The sequence below is a fragment of the Halichoerus grypus genome, chromosome 5 (genome assembly GCF_964656455.1).
Source record: "Halichoerus grypus chromosome 5, mHalGry1.hap1.1, whole genome shotgun sequence".
In the NCBI taxonomy this organism is placed as follows: domain Eukaryota; kingdom Metazoa; phylum Chordata; class Mammalia; order Carnivora; family Phocidae; genus Halichoerus; species Halichoerus grypus.
This window is the reverse complement of record NC_135716.1, coordinates 145,569,884-145,591,666: the sequence shown is the minus strand read 5'-3', so window position 1 is coordinate 145,591,666 and position 21,783 is coordinate 145,569,884. Positions and strand designations below refer to the sequence as shown.

Here is a 21,783-nt window from a genome sequence, read left to right as displayed (position 1 = left end):
TAGTGGAGGGATTTATCATCTAGAATGAATCCGGGCATTTTGCATCCTGGTGCATTTCCAATTTGGGCCACAGACTCTTTGGAGCCAGGAGGGGTGCTGCACAGACAGATGTGGGGGAGAGAGAGGGCCGGGGCGAGACTCCACATGGACAGTGGATGGGGCGGGCCTGGAAGCAAAGCAAAACAGGGCAGAAAGAAGGAGAGAAGGCTAGTGGTGGAAAGCGGGGGAGCTGGCTAATATGAGAAAGGCTCATGTGTGGTTTACCTGTGGCTTCCAGAGCTTCTGCAGGTAATAACTGACCTCCGTCTAAACCCCGATGGTGAAGCTTGACTCACAGTTCTATCACTTCCTAACTGCATGACCTTGACCATGCTACTCAGTTTCTTGTGCCTCAGTTTCTCATCTGTAAAATGAAGCCCCGTCTCACAGGCTTGTGGTGAGGACTGCATGAGTTCATCCCTTTCAGTGCATGGCGCAGTGCTCTGTAAATGTTAGCTCTTATTATCGGGATGAGTGAAGTGGACATTTTTCCTCTTTTAACTACCCAACATTCAAATCTCGTCTTGTGTGGGTCCTGGTGGGAGGCAGGGCTTACTTTGCCTGGACGAGGCAAGAAGGTGGGCCTGGGGCAGCCAAACACACGCGCCCCTCCTGGGGTTTTCATCCCGAGCGAGTGAGACAGAGGCGCTGGACCACACCTGGGGATGATTTGAAGAGCTGGTAGCCATGAGGAAGGGATGGTTGGGTCCATATGCTGGGGCGGCTGGACTGTCCCTGTGGTAACTTGGCATAGCCCTGGCTGCCTAATCTCCTCGGTTCCTGCCCCTGCTCTTGCAATAAATTCCTTTTCTGCTGAGTTAGCCAGAGGTCGTCCTGTGGTTTGCAACCGAGAACTCTTAGAGGAGTCATGCTCCATGGTACTGTCAAATACCACCGCCCGCTAGAGACCAGGGGGAGGGCGCACAGTCCCCTGGACCTCCCTCAGACTAGGGAGAGAAGACAGCCCTAAAAATCCATCGCAGAATCCAGAATGGCTCCGGAGTTGACCAGCAAGACCCCAGGGCAGATATCCCTCATAGGAAGAACTTGGTAGACTTGCCCAGAAGGGCCAGAAGCATCATGACGGAGCCCCTAGGAAGGCAAGGCCAGGAGAAATGACACACCATACCTCTGAACTTGAAGATGGCAGGGGCTGGAAGGCCGGGGGGGTGGGCGCTGGTAAGGGAGATGACAAACATTTACCCAGGACCTAAACTATGGTTTTTGGGTCTCTAATCCTTTATTACTATTTCTTCTGCCAACCCTTCCTTGCAGGGAATGGGAGACTTTTCTGCAAGTGGGGCAGGGGTGTGTTTATCAGCTTGTTGCAAATTACATGGTAAACACAGACCCCCCTGGCTGAGGCAGTTACTGAGTCTCTTTGTTAGATTAATAAGATTACAACAATCCGGGCAGACTTTCAAGTGTTTATTTTCAAAACGTTACTTCAGAGGGTGGTAGTAACATAGTACCAGACCTGACTGGGTTCCTCCTATTTGGATAAAGGGTGTTTCTGTTCTGTGCTTATTTTTCCACATATGGAAGGGAAAAAAGGTCATTACCCTGCAACTTCTACCAATTTATAAACAGTACCCTATAGCCCATTTTGCGATCAACAAGTTAGTGTTTATTTTAACACCTACATGGCTGTTGGCCTTGTCCCGCAGACTTTAAAGGGAATCACGGTTACAGGGAATCATTCCCTGCAACTTGAAAGCCTTTTGGCAGACTGGCCTTCAGTTTGTAACTATATGCATTTCAGCAAAATTGACTCAAAGTGAAAGTCTGTCACACAAACCCTATTTTCCTGTTAACTTGCATTATGACATTATGGATGTTGTAACTCCTTGGCAAAAACATACCACCCCGCCACTCAGTGCCAGGAAGGAGGATTTGGGGACTCAGGGGGCACAGCTGGGCTGGTGGCTGGGGTGGCAGTCCTTGCTGCCCTTTAGAACTTCCCATCATGGTCCGCCCTTCAGACTCACTGCTCAGCACTATGGCCCACAGGCCGGGCCCTGAGAAACATGGCGGAATAAGAGGGACTGATTCTGATCTCTGCCTTCAAGGAACTTTCAGCCTGGCTGGGACCATGGAACCCTTTGTACCACCCCTGCACACAAGCATGGGGAACCTTCACCCCAGGCCAGGGTTGCCTGTTTGGCCTCTGGTCCTGCCACAATTTCCACCCCGCCTCACCCCACTCTCCTCTCTAACCCATAGCCCCAGACCCAGCTCCTTAGCCCCCACTGCAGATCCCCGACACCCTAAGCAGTCTCACACCCTCCCGGGCAGGCTGACCCAGCTCCCAGTTCCCTCCACCCCTCAACCCACCCAGCTCCCTTCACACCCTTCTCCCCCTCACCACATCCTTCCAGACCTAAGCACAGGGGCTACGGTTCTAGAAGTCATCCCTAAGCCTTCCCATATGCTGCAGGACCTACCTTGGTCACAGGGTTCCCCACCTGGTTTTAGACTTGACTGCCTCTCTGTCTAATTCTCCCATGAGGCTCTTTGGGAGCATTTCAAATTCATCTTGATATCCCCCATGCTGGGCTCAGGATGTACCAAATATTGGGAATTTTTAATAAATCTTAAATGAATAAGTGGATGGATGAATGAAAAAAATGATGAATATGTTAGTAGAGATACCAATAATAATTAGCTTTACCTAAAAGGCTTTTCAGTTTACAGGAGTTTCCTACTCATCAGTTTGTATAATCCTCATAGCAAATTAGAAAGGTGGTTACTAGGGCCTGAATTTCACAAAGAGGTTAAATTAGTATAACAATAATAATAGCTCGAATGTCCAAGGACTGGCTGCGTGTCAGGCACTTAAACATTCTCTGTTAATAATCCGAGAACAACAGTACAAGGTAGGCGGTCATCTTCTACGGCTGGGGAAACTGAGTCTCAGAAGCTTGTCTAAAGCCAAAGCCAAGATTGAAGCCCACATCTTGGGACCCCAAAGCCTTTGTTTAGTCCCTGACACCACGCTGGCGGACAGGGTGATGGAGCCAATCCCGCACCGATAAAGGGCGCCCGAGCTAAATCTTAAAGGACTGAAGTGAAGATCAGTGAGGGACGGACAGCCTGGTCAGTGGGACTGACATGGGCAAAGGAGGGAGCTGGAAGTTGGCAGGCCAGGCTTGGGGCCTGTGGAGCAGGAAGCGATCAATGCTAGTGGCGTGGAAGGGAGTGGGGTCGACTCATGACAAGCCTCAAATGCTCTGGGTAAGGTGCTCAGACTTTATCCCACAGTGGGGTGTGTGTGTGTGTGTGTTTGTGTGTGTGTGCGCAGGGGCGAGGATGAACATTGCAGGGGCTTTTGAAGTATTCTTACGTTAGTAGGGGACGAGGCTGAGGGCAACAAGATCAGTTACAAGCTATGACAATAGTTTGGACAAGCTATAAGGTGACCTAACATGGAGTAGAAATACAAAAGGGGAAGCAAACACATGAGATACTGAGAATATTTCCCATCCCTCTCCCGTTCTCTGTTCTTAGGCCAAAGAAATTTGTCCAGTGAAAAACCTCCCCACCCTCTCTCCTGGTTCAGGCCCCTGTGCCTTTGTACTTACTATTCCCTCTGCCTCAGGTGCTCTCTCCCCCCACACACCCCTACCCACCTGGAGATACCAAGATGTTTGTTTCTTCAAAACATCTCATAGATGTAACTCCTCCAAAATCTTTCCTCACTACAGGCGTGATGGAGCTAATGATCCCACCTTTGTACAATGTACATACTTCTGTTGGGACATCAGTGTGAGTTTGTTTCTACATCTGCTTTCCCTGATGGACAGTGAACCCCGCAATGTTGTGACTAGTTTCCGGTTTGTGTTCCTGTGCCTCCGGTAATGCCTGACCCGCGCTAAGCATGATGGTGAATGAATGAATGCATGCGTGCGTAAATGAGTAAATGAGTGAGTGATGCTATTATTCTCCTCCCTCTTTTGCAGCCATTCCCGATGTCCAATAGAAGAAAGCTAACTTGTCAGATGAGGTACTTTGTTTTGAAAAATGCCTCCAGGGACACCTGGGTGGCTCAGTCATTAAGCATCAGGTCATGGTCCCAGGGTCCTGGGAACGAGCCCCACATCGGGCTCCCTGCTCGGCGGGAAGCCTGCTTCTCCCTCTCCCACTCCCCCTGCTTGTGTTCCCTCTCTCGCTGTGTCTCTCTCTGTCAAATAAATAAATAAAATCTTAAAAAAAAATAGAAAAATGTCTCCAATTTAAGCTTTGTTTTTGTAAAATTAGTGAGTGTCCCATTTGGCAAATACGAAACATCCAAAACTAGCAAAAAGGCGTGGGTGGAAGAGAAAGGGAAGACGAGGAGAGAGGGTAAGCATGGTGGGCCACTGACTGACAGGTGCTGTTTCCCCTAAGCGTGATTGAGAAAAACAAAACACCCTTTGTTACAAGTGACCTCTGACAAAGTTTTTCCTCCCAAGAGGAGCCAAGAGGAAAAGACTAAAAATCGTAAGGAACACCAGCAAAAAGATGTATTATTACCTGCCTGGATGGTAAAATATTGCCTTGCGAAATAAGAGCTAGCGTCCCATCTTCCCATCCTCCCATCCTTAGAAAAGGATGATTTTAATATTAAATGTATTCCTTTCACTTCCTAAGACATACATTAATTATGAGGAAAACGTTTCCAAAACATAAACTTGAATCTGTTAATAAGCACAAATCTTCACAGAAAAGTAGGAAGTTACGGAGACCAGCAGCCTAACCTGAGCTGGGAGGGCCATCTGTGACTTTTGAACAAGCACCTTTACTAATTGGAGGTGGCACGTTGTTGTGAAATGCTAAATTAAATACCACCAAACATTATTATGGCTTCAAAAAGTCGTTACAGGCTTCAATAAGCACACTTTTATCACAAGAACACACAATCGAAAGCCAAAATAGTTCAGTTTAATGTGCCAAAAATACACTCACCCCATACATTGTTAGAAAGAGCAGTAGGAAAAAAAATCTAAAATTTGCTGCTAATTCATTTGATGGCAGCCAACATCTCCTATTTCCTTGGCAAGAGGGCCATTTTTCTATGTTGTATTTTGCACACAGAAATCTGCATAGAGTGATTTGCATACCAAAAACACATTTGTAAAGGAAACTGTTTGCACAGAAGCCAGGGAGAGATGGGGTTGCGCCTGTTGGCTTTTGTACACACAACACCCCCAGGCTACTCGCTTTTCATTTTCCTATACGCTGCATTTCCCACAAAGGGTTATGTACTTTATGATGCATTAAAAATTAAAGCAAATGTATCTTGTATATATCCAAGAACAACCGTAAGAACAATAACTACACAGGCTACATTTCTCTATGCTAACAGACTTCAGTGTTTACTAAGGAGCTGGTAGTCATAATATAATATAATATAATAATATACTGAGCTTTTATTTTATACCATGTGTTTTACATAAATTATTGTGAATTCTCACAGTCTTCAAGGTAGGTGCTGTGGTTCCCCATTTCACCCAGGAGGAAACCTAGGCTTGGGGAGCCGGAGGTAAGGTAACTTGCCAAAGCCACATGGGTCAGCACTGGTGAAGCCAGGTTTGGGAGCCTGGTCTCCTCACTCAGCCCTCTCCTGCCACCCCCACCCCCTCACGGCCTCTCTCTTTCCCCAGTTTTGCTGCATACCATTGTCTCATTTCCAAGGGCCGGGTCTACCAGTCTGCAGGTGGAAGGGAGTCGTGCTGGGAGAGGTGCACCACTTTGGTTTCCTGGCATTTTTTCTGACCAGCGCTTGGAAGGAGGACAGCCTGTCTCAAGACCCAGCGAAGGTGCCCAATAAACCAGCTCAGTGAGGGACACGGGGTGAATGGGCAATGGCCCGAGATTCAGAGGGTGTTGGGGCGGGGTGGGGCGGAGACGGCTTGGTCCCCACACAAAGAAGGTACATGGTATTTGAGATGCAATGGAACCCTCCTGCTCGGTGCCCATGCCCTATCGCCAATTCAGTGCCAGCCCAGCTGTATTCTTGGAAACACAGAATGGTTTTGTGTGTGCTTAATTATAATGCTACTTACAGAGAATTTATCAGCAGCGAATCAGATGCTTGATGCATTTCTTAAAGAAAAAAATTGGTAGTGGCACTTTGAAACTTGTTCATCTGATGAATCCTTTGGATTCTTCTGGTATACAGCATTTGAAAGAAATCGGCCAGTTCTGGAAAGTCAATAGGGGGAAAATCGCAGAATGAAAAGACTGAGGATGCCTGCAAAACAGGATTATAAACATTTGCTTTCTTTTTAGATGTTTCTTTGTGTGTGTTTTCTCACCTACTTTCTCTTTTTCAGGGCACGACAGCAAAATTTATACCTAATCATATCTCGTTATCCGTGGATTGCCATTGTCCAAAGATTCCTGGCTTTGAGACTTCATTATGATTTAGTCACTGTTAGAAAGCAGTTTTTCTGACACTTTCAGTAATAAATCTCTTTTGATATGATCTATAGTAGCTCTGCCTCATAGCAAGTTCCAGGCTAAAGCAAGTAATGTGACAGCAAACTGCTGTGGGGACAGATAGCCCTGGTTTGAATCCTGGTTTTGTCACTATGGTTTTATCTCACTTAATCTCTCTGAGCCTCCGTTTCCTCATCTGTGAAATAGGGGAGGCTATAAGGGCAGGGCCTGCTTGCCCAATAGCTAATTCACTCTTCTTCCTTGCTGACAGCAGCGACAACAACAAATCCCGCATTTGTTTGGCTCGCAGTGGCCCTAATCCCAGCGGATGCATCGCACTGACCTAAGTCGTCTCATGCTGTAACTAGTGATGGGTTTGCAGGGTCCACAGGAAAGCAAGTGACCTAATTCTGGCCACTGAGGCCAAAGGGGAAATCTGGCAGAAGTTTCTGAGAAAGATTTTGCTCTCTGATAAGAGAGACAAATAAAGAGAAAGCCCCTCTGCTTTTTCCCTCTTGCTTCTTCATCTGGATGCTGTTGCCGAGACATGACGTTGGGCGTTACCGCAGCTGTACCTTCAAAACAGGGGAACATCGCTGACACATTAAAAATGGCGGAGTGGAAGGACCGAAAGAGCTTAGGTCCTTGGAGCAATGCTCATCTATTGAACCAAACTCGGTTTACCTATCTCTAGATTCCTCATTAACAATAAATGTCTTTTATTGTTTAACTTGTTGTGTATTGGGTTTTGTGTTGCTTGCAGCCCCCTCCCAAAAAAAATCCTAACTTATACAAGTACCAACCCCACAAGATGGTTATAAATACATGATGTAAAGTAGTTAGCACAATACCTGGCCCAGTGAATTGTTGCTATAAATATTAGTAACAACAGTTATCAGACACAGGTGATGATCTAAGAGAACAAAAGTTTCCAAACACAACAGACGGATCAAGTGAATGGTACTGATTTAGCACAACCAAAAAGCTTTATATTTTTGATAAGGGTCGGGGGAGACATTGAGGTCTAAGACAATGACTGCCGCGACTAATCCTCATGTCTGGGAGTAAGATGTAACTACGGGCCCGAGCGCGGACGTTAATGGAGATGAAAGGACTGGGGCTCTTTGCCAGGTTTCCGTCCACCCTCTTACAAATGGACAATCGTCCTGTCAGCAGCTCTGATTCATGTCTGAAGACTAACAATTACACGTATGTGAATTACCAGCCTTGCGAAGGGGCAGAACGCTTTCAACCCACGGAACCTTTTTCCAGAATACCAAATTTTACTAGTATCTTCCAAAAACATGTTTTATGTCTTTGTGGCTGGAGAGATAGACATACTGACATATATTAAACACATAATAACTTAGGAATATCATTTCCTTAGATATAGCCTACCATTTTGGAGCACTGTCATAACTCCCAGGACAACATATAGTTTACACATGAAATCACTAGGTTTTGAAATAACCTAATAGAACACAAAGATAACCAGGATACACTAAGATAATATGTGAAAGTACCTAGCATAATAGAGGTGATATCATATAGTAGACACTCACTAAGTAATCTTAAAGTAAGCCAGATTTTCCCCTTCCCTGTGCTTTAGCAAAGAAGCAAATGACAAGATTTCAAAGTAACACTGAGGATTAAACACACACATAGTCACATCCATATCCACTTATGTATAGGGTCAGTGTACATTTACCCAAAAGCCTTATACCTTCTATGGCTAGACAATAAGCACTGATTTTCATAACTGATAGACACGAGGCTTTCCAAATCCCTGAATCATTCATCATATCGGCATATTATAAAAAAGAAGTACTCAGACATATAGACAAAAGTTCATCAAGAATTGAAGATAAAAAAGGATTTTTGGTTACCTTGCAGTTAATTAAATAAAACCACCAATTCTTGAATATTTTGGTTAACTGAGATTTTCTTGCTCCATACACACATGTCTGCTTTTCTCAAAAGCTATCTGCTTCTCTTTCTTTCTTACAATAAAGGGCAAAATCGTTGGCGGCTCAACTCACATTGTGAAGTGATTCTCCAAAATGAATGATCTCTGCGTCACTAAGAGATGAAGATATCATTCATTCCTTAGAGGCTCTTTCCAGCCTTAACAACAAGGTGGATTTTTCCCTACTCACTCATATGGAATTTAATCTGACAATGACACCGGCTAGCAGTTTACTTTTGCAGCTGTAGTCTTTGTGGTTTTTTTTTTTTTTTTTTTTTTACCCTAGGTTTCTTATTGTTTGAAGTATAATTGACATATAACATCGTATTAGTTTCCGGTGTACAACATAATGATTCGATATTTGTATACACTGCGAAATGATCACCACAGTAAGTCTAGTGACCATCCTTGCAGCCGTAGTCTTAACTTGATTGAGAAAGACAGAAGTAAGGGCTGTATCTTGAAGAAGAAAAAGATATCTGAGGTGTATTTAATAGTCTCAAGACATTTTTTATAACAGCTTTATTGACATATAATTCACATACCATGAAATTCACCTGTTTAAAGTGTTTTTAGTATATTCACAAAATTGTGCGACCATCACCACTAATTCCACAACACTTCCATCATATCAAAAAGAAACTCCCCCTTACACATTAGCCATCATTCCCCATTCCTCCCTCCCATCCCTCCAACCCCACACCAGCCCCTGGCAACCACTGATCTACTTTCTATGAGTTTGCCTCTTCTGGACATTTCATATAAATGAAATCACACAATATTTGGCTGTGTCTGGCTTCTTTCACTTAGAAAAATGATTTCAAGTTTCATCCATGTTGTAGCATGTATTTTATTATGTCAAATAGTATTTTATTCCTTTTTATGGTGAAAATATTTCATTGTATGGATATGCAACTTTTTAAAAAAGATTTTATTTATTTATTTGTCAGAGAATGAGAGAGCGCACAAGCAGGGGCAGCGGCAGGCAGAGGGAGAGGGAGAGGCAGACGCCCTGCTGAGCAAGGAGCCTGATGTGGGGCTCCATCCCAGGACCCTGGGATCATGACCTGAGCTGAAGGCAGACACTAACTGACTGAGCCACCCAGGCGTCCCGATATGCAACATTTTTAATCCATTCATCAGCTGATGGACATTTGGGTTATTTCCACTTTGGGGCTACTATGAATAAAGCATCTCATGATATCTTTATTGAGGTGAAATTAATTTAACACACAATTAATCACCTCAAAGTATACAATTAAGTGCCACTTAGTGTATTCACAAGGTTGTTCAACCACTGCCTCTGCCTGCTTTCAAAACTTTTTATCGCCCCAAGAAAATATTCCATATCCATTAAATGATCACTTCCCATTCTCTTCACCCCAACCCATGGTAACCACTCATCTGCTTTCTGTCTCTATGGATTTGCCTATTTTGATGTATTATAGAAAAGAAATCATATAACACGTGACCTTTTGTGTCTGGCTTTTTTCGGTTAGCATAAGGTCTTTGAAGTTCATTCACATTGTAGCATATATCAGTACTTTTTCCCTTTTTATGGTTGAATAATATTCCATTGTATGGATATATCACAATTTATCCATCTGTTTATCCATCAATGGACATTTGGGTTGTTTCCACTTTTTGGCTTCTCATGATATTTTAACATCCCCATTGTCATCATCCTAGTCCAGGCTTCCCTAAATTCTCTCTCACCTGGATTACAGCAACATTTTAACTGATCTCTTCTCCCTCTACTCCATTTCTTTCCACACAGCAACCTGAAGGTCATTCCGTGCTTATAGCCCTTATGGGTTTTCTAGTGGTTGTAAGAACACTCTAAGGAGCCCATATTTTTAAACATGAGCTACAAAGCTGGGAATGACCCTCTTCCTGTTTACCTTTCCTACTTCATTTCATAACACCCCCCCCACACACAACTGGAAGGCTCCATTCAAAATGAACTTCTTTCAGTTCCTTAAAACCATCAGGTTTTCTCTTTCTTCAGGGCAGGTGTGCATACTGTGTCCACGGCCATGTACCATCTCTTTGCCAGTCTAACTCCTCTTTATCCTCTAGGTCTCATCTCAAATATCAGATGTACAATCTTACAAACACCCTGTACTTCTTCGTAGCACTTTGCAGAACTGTAAATTATTTTTTCTACTAGACTGTAAGCTCCACAATGGCAGGAACCATGTATTATGCTCATCACAAAAACTCTTCTGCCTAGCACAACACTTGGCATATGACAGATGTTGATCAACAGTGTTATAGGCTGGGCATGGGCAGAACTACCAAATTGCCTCTGAAATTTCGGATACTCTATCACTGAAGGTCTCAAAATACATGGACACATATACACACAAATCTTAGTTATAATTACATTGTTAGAACTCTACTTATCCACCCACTCAAATACAGCATTCAGAAAAAGCAAGACAGTGGTGCCCAGGGGGGCTCAGCCAGTTGAGCAACCGACTTTTGACTGTGGCTCAGGTCATGATCTCGGGGTTGTGAGATTGAGCCCTCAGTCAGGCTTCATGCTCAGTGCAGAGTCTGCTTGTCCTTCTCCCTCTGCTCCTCCCCCTGCTCACGCTCATTCTCTCTCTAAATAATAAACTTTTAAAAAATTCTTAAAAAAAATAAAAAAGAAAAAGCAAGACGAAGCCTTCTAAATAATAATAAAATTTAAATTCCCTTTCAGGGGTGCCTGGGTGGCTCAGTCGGGGAACCGTCCAACTCTTGATCTCAGCTCAGGTCTTGATCTCAGGGTCGTGAGTTTAAGCCCTGCATTGGGCTCCACACCGGGCATGGAGCCTACTTTAAATAAATAAATGACTAGATAGATAGATAGATAAATAAACTCCCTTTCAAACAGTTCTTTGCTCATGATTTTTTAAAAAAAAAAGATCTTTAAGAGCACATACAACAAGCATACCATACTTGAATGGCTGCCTATCAAAATGTGATCTTCTGACTTCTGAAAGGCTCAAAAGAAATACTTTCTAAAGACACATTTATACAGCAAGGAAAAATACTCGTAACATTAATACCTTGATTCTTTCCAATCTTTATCAGTGTGGTTTAACATGTAAATATGGCCGTTGTTTTTCAAGATTTTACCTACTCTCTTTATTCACTTCTCAAAGAACAGATCAATGGATGAGATTACAGCTCCCTATCATGAAATTAATTTCACATACTTGAAAAAGCTACTTTGATCACCACCTGGGGGAAAAGATAAATAGCCTAAGCCAGCTTTTTTAGCTGTAGGAACTAAAGATTAGAGGAAAGAATTAAAAAATGTGATAAAATAAAGCCTTGAAACTGCAGTACCACAAATTACCAAAAAAAAAAAAAAAAATTTAGACACCCTTTTTATGACCATCAGTCCTTTCAAGTTAGGACCGAGGCACTGACCTGATGTGGAAAATGATTTAAATATTAAATTAAATGTATTTAAATATTTAGCAGTTTGATTACTTCTAAGCAATTATGCCATAGGTTTTTCACAACTAAAACACGTTACAAACTTTCCATTAGTGTAAAATTAGGAAAGCTTTATAGTATATACAAATGAAATCCTTTTTTACAAATAGAAATGTAAAAAAAATATTTTTGAGGTACTATAAAAAGCAGTTTATGAAAAAGATAATTATTGGTTATGTCAAGGTGCTGAGCTTGAGTAGTGAAGAAAATGTGGACTCTGATTCAGACTGTATCACTTATTAGCTATACGATGCTGAGAAAGTTACCTAGCTCCTGAGTCCCAGTTTCTTTATATATAAAATGTACTACTTCAAGTATTGAGATTATGAGAAAATGCATATAAATTGTCTCACAATACCAAGGCACGTGAGTGGCTCAGCCAGTTGAGCGTCTGACTCTTGGTTTTGGCTCAGGTCGTGGTCTCAGGATCAGGGGACTGAGCCCTTCTTCGTCGGACTGGGCTCTCAGTGGGGAGTCTGCTTGAGATTCTCTCCCTCTCCCTCTGCCGCTTCCCACCCCCTTCCTACCTCCATTTGCGTGCATGCACATGCTCGCTTGCTCACTCTCTCAGGTAAATAAGTGAATCTTAAAAAAAAAAAGTCTCACAATACCAGACATATACTATGGCTTTTCTAATTCTAAGAGATTTGCATAATTTCACAGAGCGGTAATTACAAAGTAAAACACTGAATAGAAGTTTAAGTTGTACCAAAGGAATAGTAACTAGGAAAAAAAATCCCCAATGACTTTGAACGTAAAAGAGTCATTAAATTACTTAATTAACTTTTATTTATTAACCTTACTTAAATGTATTTGTTTATTAACCTTCATTTATTTATTAACCTTACTTGAATTAATTTTTGTTCTTTATCGTTAGCTACCGTGGCCCTTACTTAGTCAGACATTTGTAAACTAGCAACAAAAAAAGATGAATAGAAATCTAGGAACTGAAGAGGAAAACTGCTGACCCAAACTAAATAAATTTCCTTGACCATGTCCATGATAGTCAGAATCATGCCAAAGAGTTCTCCTTAGATTATAATTCTCTAAGCATACACTGTATATTGCAGAAATTATCTGGTGTTCTCAACAGAACAATCAAGAAATACCACAGAGCAGAACAAGTGGTATCCTGAAACTCCACAAAGATTTTGCAGCAACCCCCCTAAATTATAGTACAGATATAAAGAACTTTAATAAATTGTTGACCAAAGAAACTTCCTACAAACATTTTACAAGGCAACACTAGACAGAAATATATGTCTTAAAATTTTCCAAGAAAGAATCCGCACAATTTAGTCCCTTGAAATTTATCATTCTCCTTCATTGAGAACTTCTTTTTTCAAAAACCTGAACACTAACTGCTTAAGGAAAGTGTCTTTTTTTTAAAGATTTTATTTATTTATTTGACAGAGAGAGAGCGGGAGAGGGAACACAAGCAGGAGGAGTGGGAGAGGGAGAAGCAGGCTTCCTGCTGAGCAGGGAGCCCAAAGCGGAGCTGGATCCCAGGACCCCGGGATCATGACCTGAGCCGAAGGCAGACGCTTAACGACTGAGCTACCCAGGGGCCCGGGAAAGTTAGTGTCTTAATAATACATAGTATCCTCCCCAATAACATACAAAATAGAAGCACTAAATATAAATTTGATTCTAGCTCATTCACAAGTTCTGATTTTTCCTCCAAGTTCTTTATTATCCAATCAAGACAGTTCAAATATACTTACTTAAATTTAGACATTTTAACTTCTGTTAACCACTGAACAGTTTACTATTACATAGTTAAAATACCAACATATTTTAAGTCTGCAGTCTTTAATACAAGTTAAGGCAATCATGTAACACTGTGTGCAAATTACAGCAAATATCACATTGAAGTTTATTTCCTACTTACATTTTACAAACATCTCTAATTCACAGTTTCACTAATTTTATAATTTCCCCAATGAGAGATGTGAAGGCTACAGAAAACTGAAAATGTGCCTTATAACTTCAGTAAATTTTATGAACCTCAACCATCATAAAGATCATGGAAACATGTACCAAATTAAATAAATGGCATTTGTGACATTAAAAGTGAGATTTTCCTTCCAAAGTCACCAAAACCACTCTTTAATATTCAACAAAAAATCGGAATTGCAGGGTTTCATGTGTATGTTTTTAAATGTCAGGGTGGTATGATCTTCTTTGGATGTATGGCTGTTGAAAGCTGAGTTGTACAAAAGAAATTTTTAGAGAACAGAGGCTTTTCTTTACATATTTATTCCCAGAGCCTGCCCTTCATCTCATTTTGGCTTTCCACATTGATCCAATTGTAGCACTTCCTGGAGGGAGCTATGTTCTAATCAGCAACATCAGGAAGAGAATTGGACAAAGCAAAATGAGAAAATGCAGATCTTCTCATGTCATGTCTCTTTGAAAACAGGGAATACTTTCTAAGTTATCAGGCAATAGAAGCCACAATTTAACTTTTAATAATTTTTACTTGTGATGGACATGAACAGGAAACATGGAATGAGTCCTTCATCTATTCAGTAGGTGCACGATTTCTATTGAGGTGAATACCTTGTAGCAGAATTTTACTTTGTTCCCTGCCCCATATAGTTGTGCTGACCTTCAAACCTCATTAGTAGGCTATTCAGTAAATCTCCACCGAATGGTGAATCAGAGAAGAAACAATCTAGAAACCCTAAATTACCTAATATTACTTCCCGTTAAGAATTTTCTCTTTACAGTTGCTGGAAAGCTACGGAGTTAAAGCTGCCGTGCCAACTCCCCAAAGATAATGGTTTGGACTCCTAATTGAAACGGCTGCAATCCTCTTGGACTGCCAAAAGGGAAGGAATCAATCATTTAAAGAGAACTCGGACTACATATCGTCACCTCTCCAAAGCCAGAAAACAAAACATTTTACACGCTAGCACTGCCTGGACACTTGGGCCGAGGATGGCCCCAGGAGCTGACAAATCCACGCCTACTCCTGCTTCTCGGTTGGGGGCGCTTGGGCGACGGGAGCGCGAGGCAGCTTGAAATAGACCTTGACCGCGTCGTAGATGAACCACTGCAGCGCAGTGAGGGTGCCGATCATGATGATGCGGGCGAACAGGCCCTTCCACACGCCCGCAAAGCCCCGTCTGTGGAGCACTCCGAAGGCCGTACTGCCCTTCTCCTTGTTCAAAATGGACACGACGGAGTCGGCCGGGTGGGACACGACGGCGCAGAAGATGCCGGCGATGGAGCCGGCCACGAAGGTGACGGCCAGCTGCTCGGCCTTGGTGCGCTGGCGCTGGGGCTGGGGGACGACGTACTCGTAGAGGGCCTCCACGGTGCGCTCGAAGCAGGCGAGCTTCATCACGGTGTAGGGGACCTGCCGCAGCCACAGCGGCGCCACGCCCCTGTCGAAGGCCCCCGCGCCCTCCTCGCCGTACAGCCGCGGGGCGGCGGCGCGCAGCGTACGGGCGGAGCCGGGCTGCGTCTGGCTGCGCACCTTCACCGCCTCCACGGGCGCCAGCGCCACGTCGGCGAAGAGCTCGGCGCTGCCCGACGCGCCCAGGTACAGGCTGGTTCTCCGCTCGTACGCCTTCTCCGGGCCCAGGAGCTCCGTGTAGCGGATCCTGAAGACCTCGTAGAGGCCGAACTTGCACAGGCCCTGCAGGAAGTAGCCCAGGAGGGTCGGGGCCCAGCCTCGGGCCAGGCCGCGCAGCCCGTCGTCGCGCACCGTCACGCCGAAGCCGCTGACGATGCCCCTGTACTTGCCAGGGTCCACCCGCATGCGGCATTTGACCAGGTCCAGGGGCACGTGGCCGTGTGCGTCAGCCCGCAGCTCAGCATGCCGCCCGGGCCGCACAGCAGCAGGCACCTCGTGGAGCCATACTCGTAGCTCTGCTCCTCCTCCGCCACCACCGCCGCCCACGGCCTGCCCGGGAGGGGGCCCGCGCTTCTCGCCTGCCGGGCCCGGTAACCGCCAGCATCACGCATGACCGCGCCGCGTCCAGCCCCACACTCCCCGCGCCCGAGCTCTTCCCTCGCAGGGGCCGCAGGGCAGGTGCACGTGCGTCGTGAGCTTCCCCCGCGCGCCCGCGAACCCAACGGTCGGGGTGAGCCCCAGGCGCAGCCGGTGTCCGCAGGGCTTCTGCCCGAGCTCGATGCGCGCCTGCGCAGGCGCTACCGGCCCGCTGAGGCCCGCTCCCGGGAGGTCGAGGAGGAGTATCCCCCTGCCCTTCACGCCCAGGACCGCCCTCCATCCCTCCCTCACACCTTTGGCCCTCACACCTCCAGCGCCTCCTGTCAGCCCTCCTCAGCCAATGGGCAGTGGTCCCTAGGTCTCACCTTGAGCCGTAGGTAGGGCTTTGCCTGCCCAGGTGGCTTCTGTCTAGCTCAGCTGCCTAGTCCTCTACAAAGACGCTAAAGAAATAAATCAACAAGTACAAACAGGAGTACACACAGGAATAGGCGAGCAAATAGATAAGGAGTTGGACGAGGGGGCCAAGAGTCGCCATGGACTGTTGCCTTCCTGAGGGGCCTTTCTGGAGTCCTCACCTAACTGTGCCCACTTAGGACAATGGCCGTCTCCATGACAACAGAGTGTTCTGTGGAGGGAACGGGTAGAGAGAACCAGGAACCTGGTGTTGGAGGCCAGTCCCGCGGCTTCTAGCCCAACACTCTCATCTGTTAGCTACGGACCACACCTAACCCCAGCACTCACACTCCACTCCTGTTTCTCCTCCACTGCCAAGAGTTGCAGTGAGGGCCTAGGAAGCATGGACGTACTCACTAAACTGGGGGGACAGAGAGTCTGTTGATTATTTTCATTCATTAGGTATTTTTTCATTGACTACTGAGTCCCTGGCATAATTTTGGAGATCACAAAAGTGAGTCAAAACCCCTCACTTCCCTGAGGGAGACTGCAGTCTCATTGGCCTGGGAAATGAGAGCTAAGTGACTCCATGTGTAAATCAGTAGCACACATTCATTCATTCACCCACTTTGTGCCCTGCCGTGTGCAGACATATTCCTACTTATTTCTAAACAAGATTTAGAAATCAGCATTGTGTGGTAAGTAGTATAATAGGGGTCTGAATAAAATTCTGTATGAACAATGGGGGAGCAACTAATACTGCCTCATGAGGTTGAGAAGACCTCCCAGAGGAGATGACAACGTAGCTAGGTCTTGAAGGATGAGTAGGAGTCCATCAGTCACATAGAGTAGATGGAAAGGTAAGTCCAGGTTAGGGGAAACATGAATACATGAACTATTGAGGAGAGATGAGTAATTCAACATGGTGGAAACTAGCCAGGGTTGAGTCTGGAAAAATAGAATTGGGTCAAATTAGGCAAAGCCTTAACACCTTGTTCAGCACTTTGACCTTTATGCTGTAGGGAGGCCAGCATTTCTCAGAAATGTGATCCATAGACCTCCTGCATCAGGATCACCTGGAATGCTTTATTTAAAATCTAAGATCACACCCCAGACCCTCTGAATGAGAATCTCTGAGGGTAGGAATATGCAATTTTAATAAGCTCCCTTAGGTGGATTCTTCATTAAACTTCATTAAAGTTTGAAAACCACAGTATGTGGATGATGGGAGGTCAAAGATTTCTTTTTTTAAAGTTTCTCTGATCAAATATTTTATCTGGAAGTAGGTGTGTATACAACTCTGCAAATTCATCAAGCTGTACACTTAAGATTAGTGAACATTAGACACTTTATGTATGTTATACCATTTTTTTAATTGGTGGTATAAAATTCTAATCACAAAGTAAGGATGATGGCCATCAGGAGAGCAGAGGCAGATACAGGTTTTCTCAATCAACAAGTCTTATTGAACTCCTGTTCTTATTGTAGTCTTATACCAGTGTTAAACTAATTAAACAAGGCAAATAGACTAAGGTGGCTTTAATGCTTTAGCAGTCTATGTAAGGAAACCAAAACCTAAGCCTGCAAATCCGTCAGTGTTAAGAAATTGAAAACTAAGGACAGCCAATCACAAATGACCAACTAGGCTTTTCCAAATAAGGCAACCACTTAAGCAACAGCCAAGCAAATCATTTCTTTGGTCTGCTTTGGCATCTTCTCTATAAAAGTCTTTCCCCTAGTTCCTGTCATCAGAGGCTTCTAACTACTTCCCATTTGGTTGGTGCTGATAAACTCTTAAAACTTTTAATATGTCTCAGTATATCTTTTAACATCAGGAATTTCAGCATGAAAGAGAAGAGTCTCTCCTTGAGTCATAAGAAAACAACAGTGTTAAACTATCTCATGGTGAATAAATCAGGATTCCCAGAGGCTGTTCCTGGGAATATTGGTCCACTTGAAAAAGGTCAGTGGTTGGTCAAACACGTTTGAGGAGCATTTCATACCAGAGTCTACATTCTCAAGTGAAGCAATATCATCCCCAAGGGGGGCAAAAATTAGTTCATAGGGGTCAAAAACTCCTCATTGCAATGGTTTGTGACCCCCCCAAAACTCAACCTACTTGCCAAAGTCTTATTCCTTAGTAGTTAGTTTGGGGGGGCAGGTGGATGGAAAGGGGTGATTAGGGGAATGTCTAAAAAGGCTTCTAGAGATGGAGGGCCAATAATGAATAACAGGTTGAGAACACTAGAGCTTCCTCGTGGAGCTTCACTGGGCCCATGAACATATTACAGAGTGAGAAGTTCCATAGTATGGAACTTTAACTTTGCTAATGTAGGGTTTCATAATTTTGCTAGATCTTAGAACCCCTTTTTTATATGGTACCTATTCATATGTCACAGACATAGTCTTCCATGGAGCATATTTTGGGAAATGCTGAACTCTATCAAAAATAGAGCTTAAAATAAGGAGTAAGGAAAGGCTAGAGTAATAATAGCAGGTACCATTTACTTAGGCCTCTATTTCCTAAAGGTATAACTTGGAAGTTTTGGTTTGTTTTGTTTTAAAGATTTTATATATTTATTTGAAATAGAGCAAGAGAGAGAGAGAGAGAGCACAAACAGGAGGGGCAGAGGGAGAGGGAGAAGCAGGCTGCCCGTTGATCAGGGAGCCTGAAACGGGGCTCGATCCCAGGACCCTGGGACCATGACCTGAGCCAAAGGCAGACGCTTAACTGACGGAGACACCCAGGCGCCCCATAACTTGGATGTTTTTGCTAACATGTAGCATGCGTCACTGGCTACTTTATGAAAACAGAGGTTAAATCAGTTTATCTCGTTTGTAGGAAATACTTGTTCTGTACCATGAAAATATTGCTAAAGAAAATGTACAAGTTGAAGGAAACAATTTAGGGATCTTCAGTACCAAATTTTTTCACTTTTTTTTCCTAGCTGCATGACCTGAGCCAAGTTATTTAGCCTCTTCCTGAGCTTCATTTATTTATTTTTAAAATCTGTAATGGGGGTTAATTATAACTACCTTTATAGTTGTTAAAAGACGGGATAATGTGCACAAACTACCTGGCCCAGCGCCCTGTACGTTAATAAGCATTCCATGAATGTCAATTTTGTTATTCACCTCTGCCTTTTCTGGCCCTCATTAATCCTCACAGCATTCATGTTTCTGTGATGGCCCAGTCTCTGCTTTCCCCTCCACTTGAGTGAATGATTTATTCAGTTCACTAAATTCCCACTGACTGATGATTTAGGATGGGAACTGAAGAACCCAGAACTGGCAGGAATGTGAACTTCTTTGACAGTGCCCCAGGACGTGTCACAGCATCAAATAAGTAGGACAGAGATGGCTCACCTGTGGCATAGCAGCCTGGGCCACAGAGAGGAACAGGACAGGCACAACTGGGCAGCCTCCCTCCTTTTCCAAACTGCCCCTCCTAGCCTGGTGCTTTCCTCAGTTGAATTCTAGCTAGGGCAGCCAGCTTGTCCCGGTTTGCCCCCCACTTTCCCGTGTGTAGCACTGAAAGTCCAGCGACCCCAGAACCCTCTCAGTCCCAGGCAAATCAGGATGGCTGGTCATGACACTTTTCTGAGTCCCAACTGTGCCCAAGGCCTCCAGCCACTGCTAGCATGCTACAGTGTAAGAATCTCTGGCTTGGGAGCCAGGCATACCTGGGTCCAAATCCTGGCTCGCTCCATTTCTACCTACACATCCTGTAAATGTCATCTAACTTTCTTGAACCTCAGTTTCTTTATCTATAAACCTCATCCTATTCTTTCCTGAATTTGTGATAAACTTCATATTATCATTAAATTAAATGACAACACAGTGCTTGCAACAATGTAGGCCCTCAATGAATGTTAGGTTTTTTTTTCCTTCCTGACCTCCTTATACTTGGGAGAGTTTCATTATCTCCTGGGGTACCAGATGTCTGAAATATCCCTGAAACTTGTTTCAGGGAAGGGAGGTGGCTATTGGGCAGTAGGGGGCACTGTTGCCACTATTCCTCTCTTCGCTCCTCACACCAAAGCAGTAAAGTTTTAGTAAACCACTGATCAAAGATGGCTAAACTCTAAACCCACACTTGGTTTTAACTTATCTAAATGTGTCCCACATGCCTGCAATAATGTTCAGGGTGTATCTGGATGATTTTAAATCTTGTACATTTAATTTATAATCCTTCTCACTCCAGGAGGTTTATGATGTGCCAGGGGGTCAGATGTTTATTCCTAGAATTATTTAACCCCAATCAACTAATTATTCTGATGAATTGTATGCCTTTTTTCTTTTTGCTTGACCAGATTGGAAACAATGACAGGCATTCAACTGAGATTTACTGTAAAGCTTAAACAGACTGGGAATTATGGAGTTCCTTAAACTGTCTCTGAAAATAAATATTTCTGATTTATCTGGCAAGTTGCAGGGGAAAAAGCAACAATCCCCAAACTCATTAAACTAAGTAAGTCTAACCATGTTTAAAAAAATGTTGTGGGAGGTAATAATCCCTAGATGTTTAGATGAAAACTGTTCATAACAAATCTTCATGCCTTTTTGTTTGTTAAGGAATTATTTGTGCAAAGTAACATTAGTGCTCCCAGGGTAGCAATTGTTTATCTAGGGTGGGTTCTAGGGGAGAAGGGTGTAAATCAAATAATTTTTTTATTAAATTTCCAAAGTTCTTAACAATATTAAATGTCCAAAGGACTCCATTTATCAAGCAGCATGTACATAATTGATCCATGCCCTCTGGTTGTGATCTTAGAATCTAAAGGGCTGTGTATCTCAGGAATGGTGTAACCTTAGTATATAATGACATTCTTCTTTCTTTTCTAGTTTGCAGAGTTTTTTACTAGTAATTTATACCTAACAAGATAAATATGAAAACATTCCTATAAAAATAACATCAATGTATCTCAAGATTCAAAATGCAATCCAGAGTTTTATTAGACTCTTCTAGTTGACATCATCTAATAGATAAATATTTCCAATTCTAAAGCATGAGACAGAGTTTCGGTTCCATTAGAAAGACCCTAAATGACAAAGAGTAGATTCAAGTTAGTGAAGGTAATCTCACCAACATGAGGAAGGGACCTGTCGAAGTGGCCTACTATGCATGACAGTGGTGGAACAGCTTGAACCGGAGCTATTGTTAAAAACCTGCTCTTTGGAAGTAGAAGGCCTGCACAGACAAATCTCTCTTTCAGTGCTGTCCAGTAGAAATACAATGTGGGACATACATGCATTTTGAAATTTTCTGGTAACCACATTGAAAAAGTGAAAAACCACATTAAAATACAGTATGTCATTTAACTCAATATACTCAAAATATCATTATTTCAATGTGTAATCTATATAAAATTATCAGTGAGATATTTTACATTCTTTTTTATACTATGTCTTTGAAATCTGGTGTGTATTTTATATTTTTAGCACATCTTAATTTGGACTGACCACACTTCAAAGTGTTCAACAGCCACATGGGGGTAAAGCTATGGTATTA

General features: G+C 43.5%; 1 long non-coding RNA gene and 1 pseudogene across 2 annotated transcripts in view; both read right to left on the bottom strand.

Moving 5' to 3' along the window:
* Nucleotides 1-21,783, bottom strand: part of LOC118524850 (uncharacterized) — a 43,297-nt gene that overhangs the window by 8,237 nt on the left and 13,277 nt on the right. For both annotated transcript variants that reach the window (XR_004911854.2, XR_004911855.2), the window contains exon 4: nt 6,084-6,222. This is a non-coding gene — a long non-coding RNA (uncharacterized LOC118524850). The remainder of the gene's footprint in view (nt 1-6,083; nt 6,223-21,783) is intronic.
* Nucleotides 13,606-17,515, bottom strand: LOC118524849 (solute carrier family 25 member 3 pseudogene; annotated as a pseudogene).